Source organism: Ovis canadensis, chromosome 5 (assembly GCF_042477335.2).
Source record: "Ovis canadensis isolate MfBH-ARS-UI-01 breed Bighorn chromosome 5, ARS-UI_OviCan_v2, whole genome shotgun sequence".
Taxonomy (NCBI): Eukaryota; Metazoa; Chordata; class Mammalia; order Artiodactyla; family Bovidae; genus Ovis; species Ovis canadensis.
The window spans coordinates 26,537,004-26,547,392 of NC_091249.1; the positions used below are offsets into that span (position 1 = coordinate 26,537,004).

General features: G+C 42.2%; 1 pseudogene; it reads left to right on the forward strand.

Moving 5' to 3' along the window:
- The first annotated feature begins 715 nt into the window (after positions 1-715).
- LOC138440655 (olfactory receptor 7G3-like) lies at positions 716-1,621 on the forward strand (annotated as a pseudogene).
- Positions 1,622-10,389: the final 8,768 nt, after the last annotated feature.

Sequence of the window (10,389 nt, forward strand, 5' to 3'; positions counted from 1 at the left end):
ACTAAAGATCCCAAGTGCTGCAACTAAGACCAGATGCAGCCAAATAAATAAATAAAATAAATAAATTAAAACTAAGAAAATAAAGTGCTGGAGGCATGATGTATGCATATGTGCTAAGTTGCTTCAGTTGTGTCCAACTGTTTGTGTCCCTATGGACTGTAGCCTGCCAGGCTTCTTAGTCTATGAGATTCACTAGGCAAGAATACTGGAGTGGGTTGCCATGCCCTCCTCCAGGGGATCTTCCTGACCCAGGGATCAAACCCACATCTCTGACATTTCCTGCATTGGCAAACGAGTTCTTTACCACCAGCACCACCCGAGAAGCCCATGATGTTCCTAGAAAAAAACAATAGCACTTGTTTTCATTTTTTAATTTTAGTATTGGAAAAAAATATACAGTATTTACAAGTTATTCAAAAATTACTTGGAGAAGGAGGAAATGAGTAGAGGAACTTGAAGGAAAGAATTACTTATATTAACAAAAATTTTTTTGACTGCCTCACCCAGCACGCAGGTTCCTAGTTCCCCGACTAGGGGTTGAATCTGTGCCCCTTGCAGTGGAATCATGGAGGCTTAATTCCTGGACCACCAGGGAGGTCCCTAAATATTTTTAGAATTTAAGGCATAGAAGAAAAATTTCTCTCAAACAAATGATGTCTGAGTATCCATTTCAGAGTAATTCATGTCTATATTTTCCAGTACACATATCAACAACATGGAATCAGAAAACCAGACAGATGTCTCAGAATTCCTCCTCCTGGGCCTCTCTGATAAGGCAGACCTGCAGCCCCTCCTGTTTGGGCTCTTCCTGTCCATGTACCTGGTCACCATGCTTGGGAATCTGCTCATCATCCTGGCTATCAGCTCTGACCTCCACTTCCACACTCCCATGTACTTCTTCCTCTCCCACATTCCTTGTTGACATCTCTTTCATCTCCACTATAGTCCCCAAGATGCTGTTGAGTATCCAGACAGAGAACAAAGCCATCACCTATGCAGGCTGCCTCACTCAGGTGTATTTTTTCATGGTTTTCATTTGTACGGACAATTTACTCCTGACCATCATGGCCATCTGCCACCCACTGTATTACGTGATCATGAACCCCTGTCTCTGTGGTCTGCGGCGGCTTCTCTCTTTGTTCGTTAGCATTCTGAATGCCCTGATCCACAGTCTGAAGGTGTTGCAGCTGTCTTTCTGCACAGACTTGAAAATCCCCCACTTCTGTGAACTTGCTCAGATCCTCAAACTTGCCTGTTCTGATACTCTTATCAATGACATCCTGGTGTATCTGGCGACTAAGCTGTTACGTGTTGGTCCTCTCCCAGGCGTAATTTTCTCTTACACACTGATTGTCTCCTTCATCCAGAGAATCCCATCCATTGGTGAGAGGTATAAAGCTTTTTCCACCTGTGGGTCTCACCTCTCTGTCATTTTCTTAAATTATGGGACCTGTGTTGGTATCTACCTTAGTTCTGCAGCTACTCTCTCTCCCAGGAGGAGGGCAGTGTGATGTACACTGTGATTACTCCAATGATGAACCCCTTCATCTACAACCTGAGGAACAGAGACATAAAGATAGCCTTGAGGAGATTCATCTCCAGAACGTTTTCTTTTTCATGATTCTGTCATCAACTTTTGGTATGGGGTTCTAGAATGAGTCAAAGGGAATGAAATATTGGGTGTGCCAGAATTTCCGGCTCTTTCAAAATTTAATTCTCCTAGGAAAGTGATTAATCATGAGTTTTCAAGTCAAGTACCTTTGTATTAAATCCTACTATCCTGGGAATTCCCTAGCAGTCCAGTGGTTAGGACTCCATGCTTCCACTTCAAGGGGAATGGGTTTGACCCCTGATTGGGGAACTAAGCTCTCCCAGTTTGCTGCAATGCACATTCCCCCCAAAATCCTTCTATCTTGTGTTTTACTACCTGTCATTTATCAAGCAACTTAACCGAGTTCAGTTTGATATCTGTAAAACAGGCAAAATATTACATACTTAATAATGAAACAGGAAATATATGTATACAGAAATTTATCTAGATTAAGCACTAGTAAAATCAAATGTGTAATTATCAGGTGCTGCTGCTGCTGTTAAGTCACTCCAGTCGTGTCCAACTCTGTCCGACACCATAGACGGCAGCCCACCAGGCTCCCTCGTCCCTGAGATTCTCCAGGCAAGAACACTGGAGTGGGTTGCCATTTCCTTCTCCAATGCATGAAAGTGAAAAGTGAAAGTGAAGTCACTCAGTCGTGTCTGACTCTTTGTGACCCCATGGACTGCAGCCCACCAGGCTCCTCCATCCATGGGATTTTCCAGGCAAGAATACTGGAGTGGTGTTAGGTGCTAAGAGAAGTCAATTAATCTCCATAAAGCTGGAGGAAAAAATCATTATTATCAGGTGTGCAGTTCATGTGTTTGTATACTTGTGAACATGCATTTGCTTTAGCATTATATGTCGATAAACCAATTCTCATTTCATCCTCTTCCTTTTGAGTCATCTTCATTTTCCTCATTTCTGCTGGAATCTATACAGAGAAATTGATTAGAATAAAGTCAGTTGAGAGTTTTTTTTTTCATCCATGAGTTATATAGAAGTGCGTTTCTTCATTTTCAAACATGTGGAGGACCTATTTTTATGCCTTTGTCAGTGGCTTTTAGTATCATTGCATTGCGGCTAGAGAACATACTTGGCACAATTCAAATTCTTTGAAATTTAAGTGTGGAATGAACATACTCAGCACAATTTAAGTTCTTTGAAATTTAAGTGTGGAATGCAGCAGTCGTGGTCAAACTTAGTAGATGATCTGTTTGTGCTTAAAGATCATTTCGGCAGTGATCAAGTGCATTTTCTGTATATGCCCACCCATTAGGTCAAACCTGTTGAAATCTGACTTTTTTGTCTCCTTGTTGTATCAATCATGGAGTGATATATGTTAAAATCAGCCAGTGTGATATTGAATTTGACTGTTTCTTTTTTTTTAATTTTATTTTTAATTGGAGGATAATCGCTTTACAATGTCATGTTGGTTCATAGGGTGAATCAGCTATTTGTTGTTGTTCAGGTGCTAAGTGGTGTCTGATGCTTTGCAACCCCATGGACTGCAGTGCCCCAGGCTTCCTTGTCCTTTATTATCTCCCAGAGGCAGATATAAGTATACATGTATCCCCTCCTTCTTGAGCCAAATCACCACCCACCCCCTCAACACACGCACACTGAATTCGACTATTTTGTTCATAGTTCAATCATTAGATACTGAGTACAAACTCAGAATTGTTATATCTTTCTGGTGCATTCAGTCTTTTATCTTTATGAAGCTACCATTGTTATCCCTGGGTGTATTATTGCATTAAAATCTACTTTGTCTGATAGTGAAAAGTGAAAATCAAAATGTTAGTTGGTCAGTGGTATTTGACTCTTTGCAGCCCCATGGACTATAGACCACCAGGCTCCTTTGTCCATGGAATTCTCCAGGCAAGAATCCTGGAGTGATTTGTCATTTCCTTCTCCAAGAGAAAAAATTTTAGAGAAAAAATTGTAGCCTTAAAAAGTGTGTTAAAGCTTGAAATATTATTTAATACCTTACTATTTTAACATAGTAAGGTATTAATAAGAATAAACATAGCAAACTCAAATATTAAAGCAGGAAATAATGATCACAAAAGAACAAAGTAAATTAATTTTGAAGAAGTGGAGTAGTAGAGAGAAAAAAACTGAAATTTGGTTTCTTGAAAAAATACTAATAAAGCAATCTCTAGCAAGGTTGATAAATTTTAAAGTTTACATAAATTAGTATTGGTATTAATTAGTATTAGTATTAATTCCCAGTCCAGAAGTTAATTCAGAAAGGTGGATTCTCCAGGCCAGCATACTGGAGTGGGTTGCTGTGCCCTCCTCCAGGGGATCTTCCCAACCCAAGGATCTAACCCAGGTCTCTTATGTCTCCTGCATGAGCAGGTGGTCTTTTATCATTAGCACCACCTGGGAAGCCCAGAAAGGTGGGACATGGATGTTTATTATATTAGGCTCCTGTCCTCTTTGTGTTCAAGATGTTCCACAATATGGAGAAGGAAATGACAACCCACTCCAGTTTTCTTGCCTGGGAAATCCCATGAACAGAAGAGCCTGATGGGCTACAGTACATGGGGTCACAAAGAGTCAGACACAACTAAAGTGACTTAGCACACACACATGCATGTCATAGTCTAGGCATTGCCTATCGCCCCTGTATTCTGTGCAGTGTGCTTGAACAGGTACCAGTTCTCTCCTCTTCTAGCGCATCTTGCTCCAGTGACTCATGCATTCTTGCTTTGAACAGGCTTGATACTTGAAATCCCAGCAGTTGAAGCAGTGGCAGGGTCAAAATGTGAAATCAACAGAATGAATGCCTTTAGCAGCAGTTGGAGAGAACAAGACTCCTATCCACACATGGTCAAAACAGATGGATGCACAAGGATCAAAGTCATGGCTGGTCTAGGGACAGTTTCCATGTAAGCCATGGGCTTCCTTGAGGCCTCGTATCCCCAGCCACCCCAAGATTGCCCAATTGCTTTTCCTTATCTGGTTGATGTTATTATTCCTCCCTTTGGCATTTCCTAGGCTTCCCTAGTGGCTCAGCTGGTAAAGAATCCACCTGCAATGTGGGAGACCTGGGTTCAGTCCCTGGGTTGGAAAGATCTCCTGGAGAAGGGAAAGGCTACCCACTCCAGGATTCTGGCCTGGAGAATTCCATGGACTGTATAGTCCATGGGGTTGCAAAGAGTCGGACACAACAGAGTGATTTGCACTTCACTTCTCCAAGGGATCTTCCTGGTGTGGAGTTTGAACCTGGGTCTACTATATTGCAGGCAGAGTCTTCACCATCTGAGATAGTAATGGACCATAGTTACCCAAGGTTTTTCTGGCATCTCACAGGTGGTGGGCAACCTGGCTGTAGCCCATACTGGTTTGCTTTCAGTTCCTCCCTGTTCCCCAGAGACATTCCTTTGGGGTGCTAGTCTAAAGGGAGATCCTTACCCTCACTGTTCACCCCTGATCCTGCAGAAGTTAAAGCTCACACTGGTCCCTCAGCTTCCGTTGTAGACCACCTGAAGGGTAAAACCAGCACCAATGTCTGACTCACCACTCTGGAGCCCTTTCCTCTCCTAGTATACATGCAGCATTTTGTGTGTGTGTGTGTAAGTTTAATGTGTACAAGGTACTAATTTGCAAAATGCTTATATCTTGCAAAATGGTTACATTCATAGTATTAGCCATCATCTCTACCATGCCACATAATTACCACATTTTTTTGTAGTAAGAACATTTATGATTTACTTTCTTAGCAAATTTCAAGTATGAAACACATTTTTTGCTTCCCTTAATATTTTAATATAATTTGTTTCCTCTATAATTCTATGTATTTTATTAAATGCATAAAAATACTAAACTATGAAATGCATATAAGTATAAATTACTCTAAGAAGGGGTTGATAAACTTTTGCTTTTGTTGTTCTTTGTTGTTTTGGCCACACCCTGTAGCATGTGGGTTTGCCAGGTTGCCCTAGAGGTAAAGAACCACCTGCCAAAGCAGGAGACATAGAGACACAGGTTTGATCCCTGGATTGGGAAGATCCCCTGGAGGAAGAAATGGCAATCCACTACAATATTCTTGCCTGGAGAATCCCATGGACAGAGGAGCCTGGCAGGTTACAGTCCATGGGATCACGAAGGGTTGGACATGACTGAGCAACTGCGCACACACACAATGGTATCTTACAGTAAACTAGGCATTTACATGCATGGCTCAAATATTAACATATAAAAGGGAGTGATAATAGCAAATTTTACCTGTGCTGCTGGAAAATGCTGAGAAGATGCTAACATGCTGTATCATGTGGAATCTTAGTTCCCTGACCAGGGTGGAACACTTGTCCCTCTGCATTGGAAGCACAGAGTCTTAACCATGGGGCTAACAGGGAAATTTCACAAGTGAAGCCTTCTGGGAGGAGCAAGACTCATTATTGCCTGGAATTACCCTTTGACTTTTGACTTCAAGGAGACTTTTTGCCATGTGTAGTGTCTCCCTTGGGGGAAGGCAATGACACCCCACTCCAGTACTCTTGCCTGGAAAATCCCATGGACAGAGGAGCCTGGTGGGCTGCAGTCCATGGGGTCCCAAAGAGTCAGACATGACTGAGTGACTTCACTTTCACTTTTCACTTTCATGCATTGGAGAAGGAAATGGCAACCCACTCCAGTGTTCTTGACTGGAGAATCCCAGGGACGAGGGAGCCTGGTGGGCTGCTGTCTATGGGGTCGCACAGAGTCAGACACAACTGAAGTGACTTAGCAGTAGCAGCAGTGTCTCCCTTATCCTTTACTCAGACAGGGATTTTGCTTCTCTTTGTCCTTGCCATGGTTATTCCCTTGAGGTGTTTACAGGAGACAAAAATTGGCTATTTACCCTGTTTCCATTGTTACTTTCATTTTTGAGATCAAACAGGGGGCTGTTTGTAAATTCCTCAACTGGAGTCCACCTATCTCTTGACTCAGGAAATCCAAAACAGAGGCTTGTTGTTCAGTTGCTCAGTCCTGTCCGACTTTGCAACCCCATGGACTGCAGCACACCAGGCTTCCCTGTCCTTCACTATTTCCCGGAGCTTGCTCAAACTCATATCCATTGAGTTGGTGAAGCCATCCAACCATCTTGTCCTCTGTCGTCCCCTTCTCCTCCTGCCTCCAATCCTTCCCAGCATCAGGGTCTTTTCTTTTCCCTTTTAAAAAAATTTTATTTTTACTTTATTTTACTTTACAATACTGTATTGGTTTTGCCATACATTGACATGAATCCACCACGGGTGTATACGAGCTCCCAATCCTGAATCCCCCTCCCACCTCCCACCCGATATCATCTCTCTGGATCATCCCCCTGCACCAGCCCCAAGCATCCTGTATCCTGTATCGAACATAGACTGGCACTTCATTTCTTACATGATAGTATACATGTTTCAATGCCATTCTCCCAAATCATCCCACCCTCTCCCTCTCCCTCAGAGTCTGAAAGTCCGTTCTATACATCTGTGTCTCTTTTGCTGTCTCGCATACAGGGTCATCATTACCATCTTTCTAAATTCCGTATATATGTGTCAGTATACTGTATTGGTGTTTTTCTTTCTGGCTTACTTCACTCTGTATAATCGGCTCGAGTTTCATGCATCTCATTAGAACTGATTCAAATGTATTCTTTTTAATGGCTGAGTAATACTCCATTGTGTATATGTACCACAGCTTTCTTATCCATTCATCTGCTGATGGACATCTAGGTTGTTTCCATGTCCTGGCTATCATAAACAGTGCTGCGATGGGTCTTTTCTAATGAGTCAGTGCTTCGCATCAGGTGGCCAGAGTATTGGAACTTCAGCTTCATCATCAGTCCTTCAAATGAATATTCAGAATTGATTTCTTTTAGGATTGACTGGTTTGATCTCCTTGCAGTCCAAGGGACTCTCAAGAGTCTTCTCCAACACCACAGTTCAAAAGCATTAACTTTTCAGTGCTCAGCCTTCTTTATGGTCCAACTCTCACATCCATACATGACTACTAGAAAAAGCATAGCTGTGACTATACAGTGCTTTGTTGGCAAAGTAATGTCTCTGCCTTTCAATATGCTGTCTAGGTTTGTCATAGTTTTTTTTTTTCCAAGGAGCAAGTGTCTTTTAATTTCATGGCTGCACTCACCATCTGCAGTGATTTTGGAGCCCCCCAAATAAAGTCTGTCACTGTTTCCATTGTTTCCCTATCTATTTGCCATGAAGTGATGGGACTGGATGCCATGACCTTCATTTTTTTAATGCTGAGGGGTTTTTTTTTGTGCATCAGCCCATTTTCTTTCTTTTTTTTTAATTTTTATTTTTACTTTATTTTACTTTACAGTACTGTATTGGTTTTGCCATACATTGACATGAATCCACCACGGGTGTACATGTGATCCCAAACATGAACCCCCCTCCCACCTCCCTCCCCACAACATCTCTCTGGGTCATCCCCGTGCACCAGCCCCAAGCATGCTGTATCCTGCATCGGACATAGACTGGCGATTCGATTCTTACATGATAGTATACATGTTTCAATGCTATTCTGCCAAATCATCCCACCCTCTCCCTCTGAGTCCAAAAGTCCGCTATACACATCTGTGTCTTTTTTGCTGTCTTGCATACAGGGTCATCATTGCCATCTTTCTAAATTCCATATATATGTGTTAGTATACTGTATTGGTGTTTTTCTTTCTGGCTTACTTCACTCTGTATAATCGGCGCCAGTTTCATCCATCTCATCAGAACTGTGAATGCTGAGTTTTAAGCCAGCTTTTTCACTCTCTTCTTTGAACTTCATCAAGAGGCTCTTTAGTTCCTCTTTGCTTTCTGACATAAGGGTGGTTTCATCTGCATATCTGAGGTTAAAGAGGAGGCTGGCTGATTTAAAATGTCCAACTGGAGTCCATTTATTTCTTGCCTCAAACCTAATAGGTTGGGGTTCAGGGAGCTTCCAGGTTGGAACGCAAGAACTCATCTATGTGCTCTGACAGTGGAGCTCCCTGAACTCTCAGAGGACAGAATCTCCCGTGCTGAAGACCCTCTGGACCCTGACCTGTGTATATATCTATCTGACTGTACATTCGTATTCTTTAGTATCCTTTGTAATAAAGAAGTGATCTAGTCACTTATTTTCCTGAGTTCTGCGAGCTACTCTAGTAAATTGAGCAAATCAAGGACGGCTTTGCAATATATAACCAATTAGTCAGACTGACTCTCAAAAGGTGTGCTGCTATTTTACCATTACCCTATCGCCACACCCTGACTCCACTTCCAATCTTCATTCTATTCACCTTTGGCACCAGATAAAGTCTTTTCTGGGAGATTATTCTGTGCATTTTGAGATGTTTAGCTGCACCGCCAGATGACACCACTAGATGCCAGTAGCACTCCACCCAAACCCAGTTATGCCATTTTACAAAAATCTCCAGTTCAGTTCAGTCGCTCAGTCCTGTCCGACTTTTTGTGACTCCATGGATTGCAACACGCCAGGCTTCCCTGTCTATCACTAACTCCTGGACCTTACTCAAACTCATGTCCATTGAGTCGGTGATGCCATCCAAACATGTCATCCTTTGTCGTCCCCTTCTCTTCCCGCCTTCAATCTTTCCCAGCATCATGATCTTTTCCAATGAGTCAGCTCTTCGCATCAGGTGGCGAAAGTATTGGAGTTTCAGCTTCAGCATCAGTTCTTCCAATGAATATTCAGGATTGATTTCCTTTAGGATTGACTGGTTGGGTCTCCTTGCAATCCAAGGGACTCTCAAGAGTCTTCTTCAAAACCATAGTTCAAAAGCGTCAATTCTTTAGTACTCAGCCTTTCAGGTCCAAATTTCACATCCATATATGACTACTGGAAAAACCATAGCTTTGACTAGATGGGCCTTTGTTGGCAAAGTAATGTCACTGCTTTTTAATATGCTGTCTAGGATTTTCAGAAAGCAACAGTTAGAACTGGACATGGAACAACAGACTGGTTCCAAATAGGAAAAGGAGTACATCAAGGCTGTATATTGTCACTCTGCTTATTTAACTTACATGCAGAATACATCAAGAGACACACTGGGCTGGATGAAGCACAAGCTGGAATCAAGATTGCTGGGAGAAATATCAATAACCTCAGATATGCAGATGACACTACCCTTTCGGCAGAAAGTGAAGAAGAACTAAAGAGCTTCTTGATGAAAGTGAAAGTGGAGAGTGAAAAAGTTGCCTTAAAGCTCAACATTCAGAAAACTAAGATCATGGCATCTGGCCCCATCACTTCAAGGCAAATAGATGGGGAAACAGTGGAAACAGTGGCTGATTTTACTTTTGGACTCCAAAATCACTGCAGATGGTGACTGCAGCCATGAAATTAAAAGACACTTACTCCTTGGAAGGAAAGTTATGATCAACCTAGACAGCATATTCAAAAGCAGAGACATTACTTTGCTAACAAAGATCTGTCTAGTCAAGGCTATGGTTTTTCCAGTAGTTATGTATGGATGGATGTGAGAGTTGGACTATAAAGAAAGCTGAGCGCCAAAGAATTGATGCTTTTGAACTGTGGTGTTGGAGAAGACTCTCGAGAATCCCTTGGACTGCAAGGAGATCCAACCAGTCAATCCTAAAGGAAATCCATCCTGAATATTCATTGGAAGGACTGATGCTGAAGCTGAAACTCTGATACTTTGGCCACATGATGTGAAGAGTTGATTCATTTGAAAAGACCATGATGCTGGGAAAGATTGAAGGCAGGAGGAGAAGGGGACGACAGAGGATGAGATGGTTGGATGGTATCACTGACTCAATAGATACGAGTTTTGGTAAGCTCTG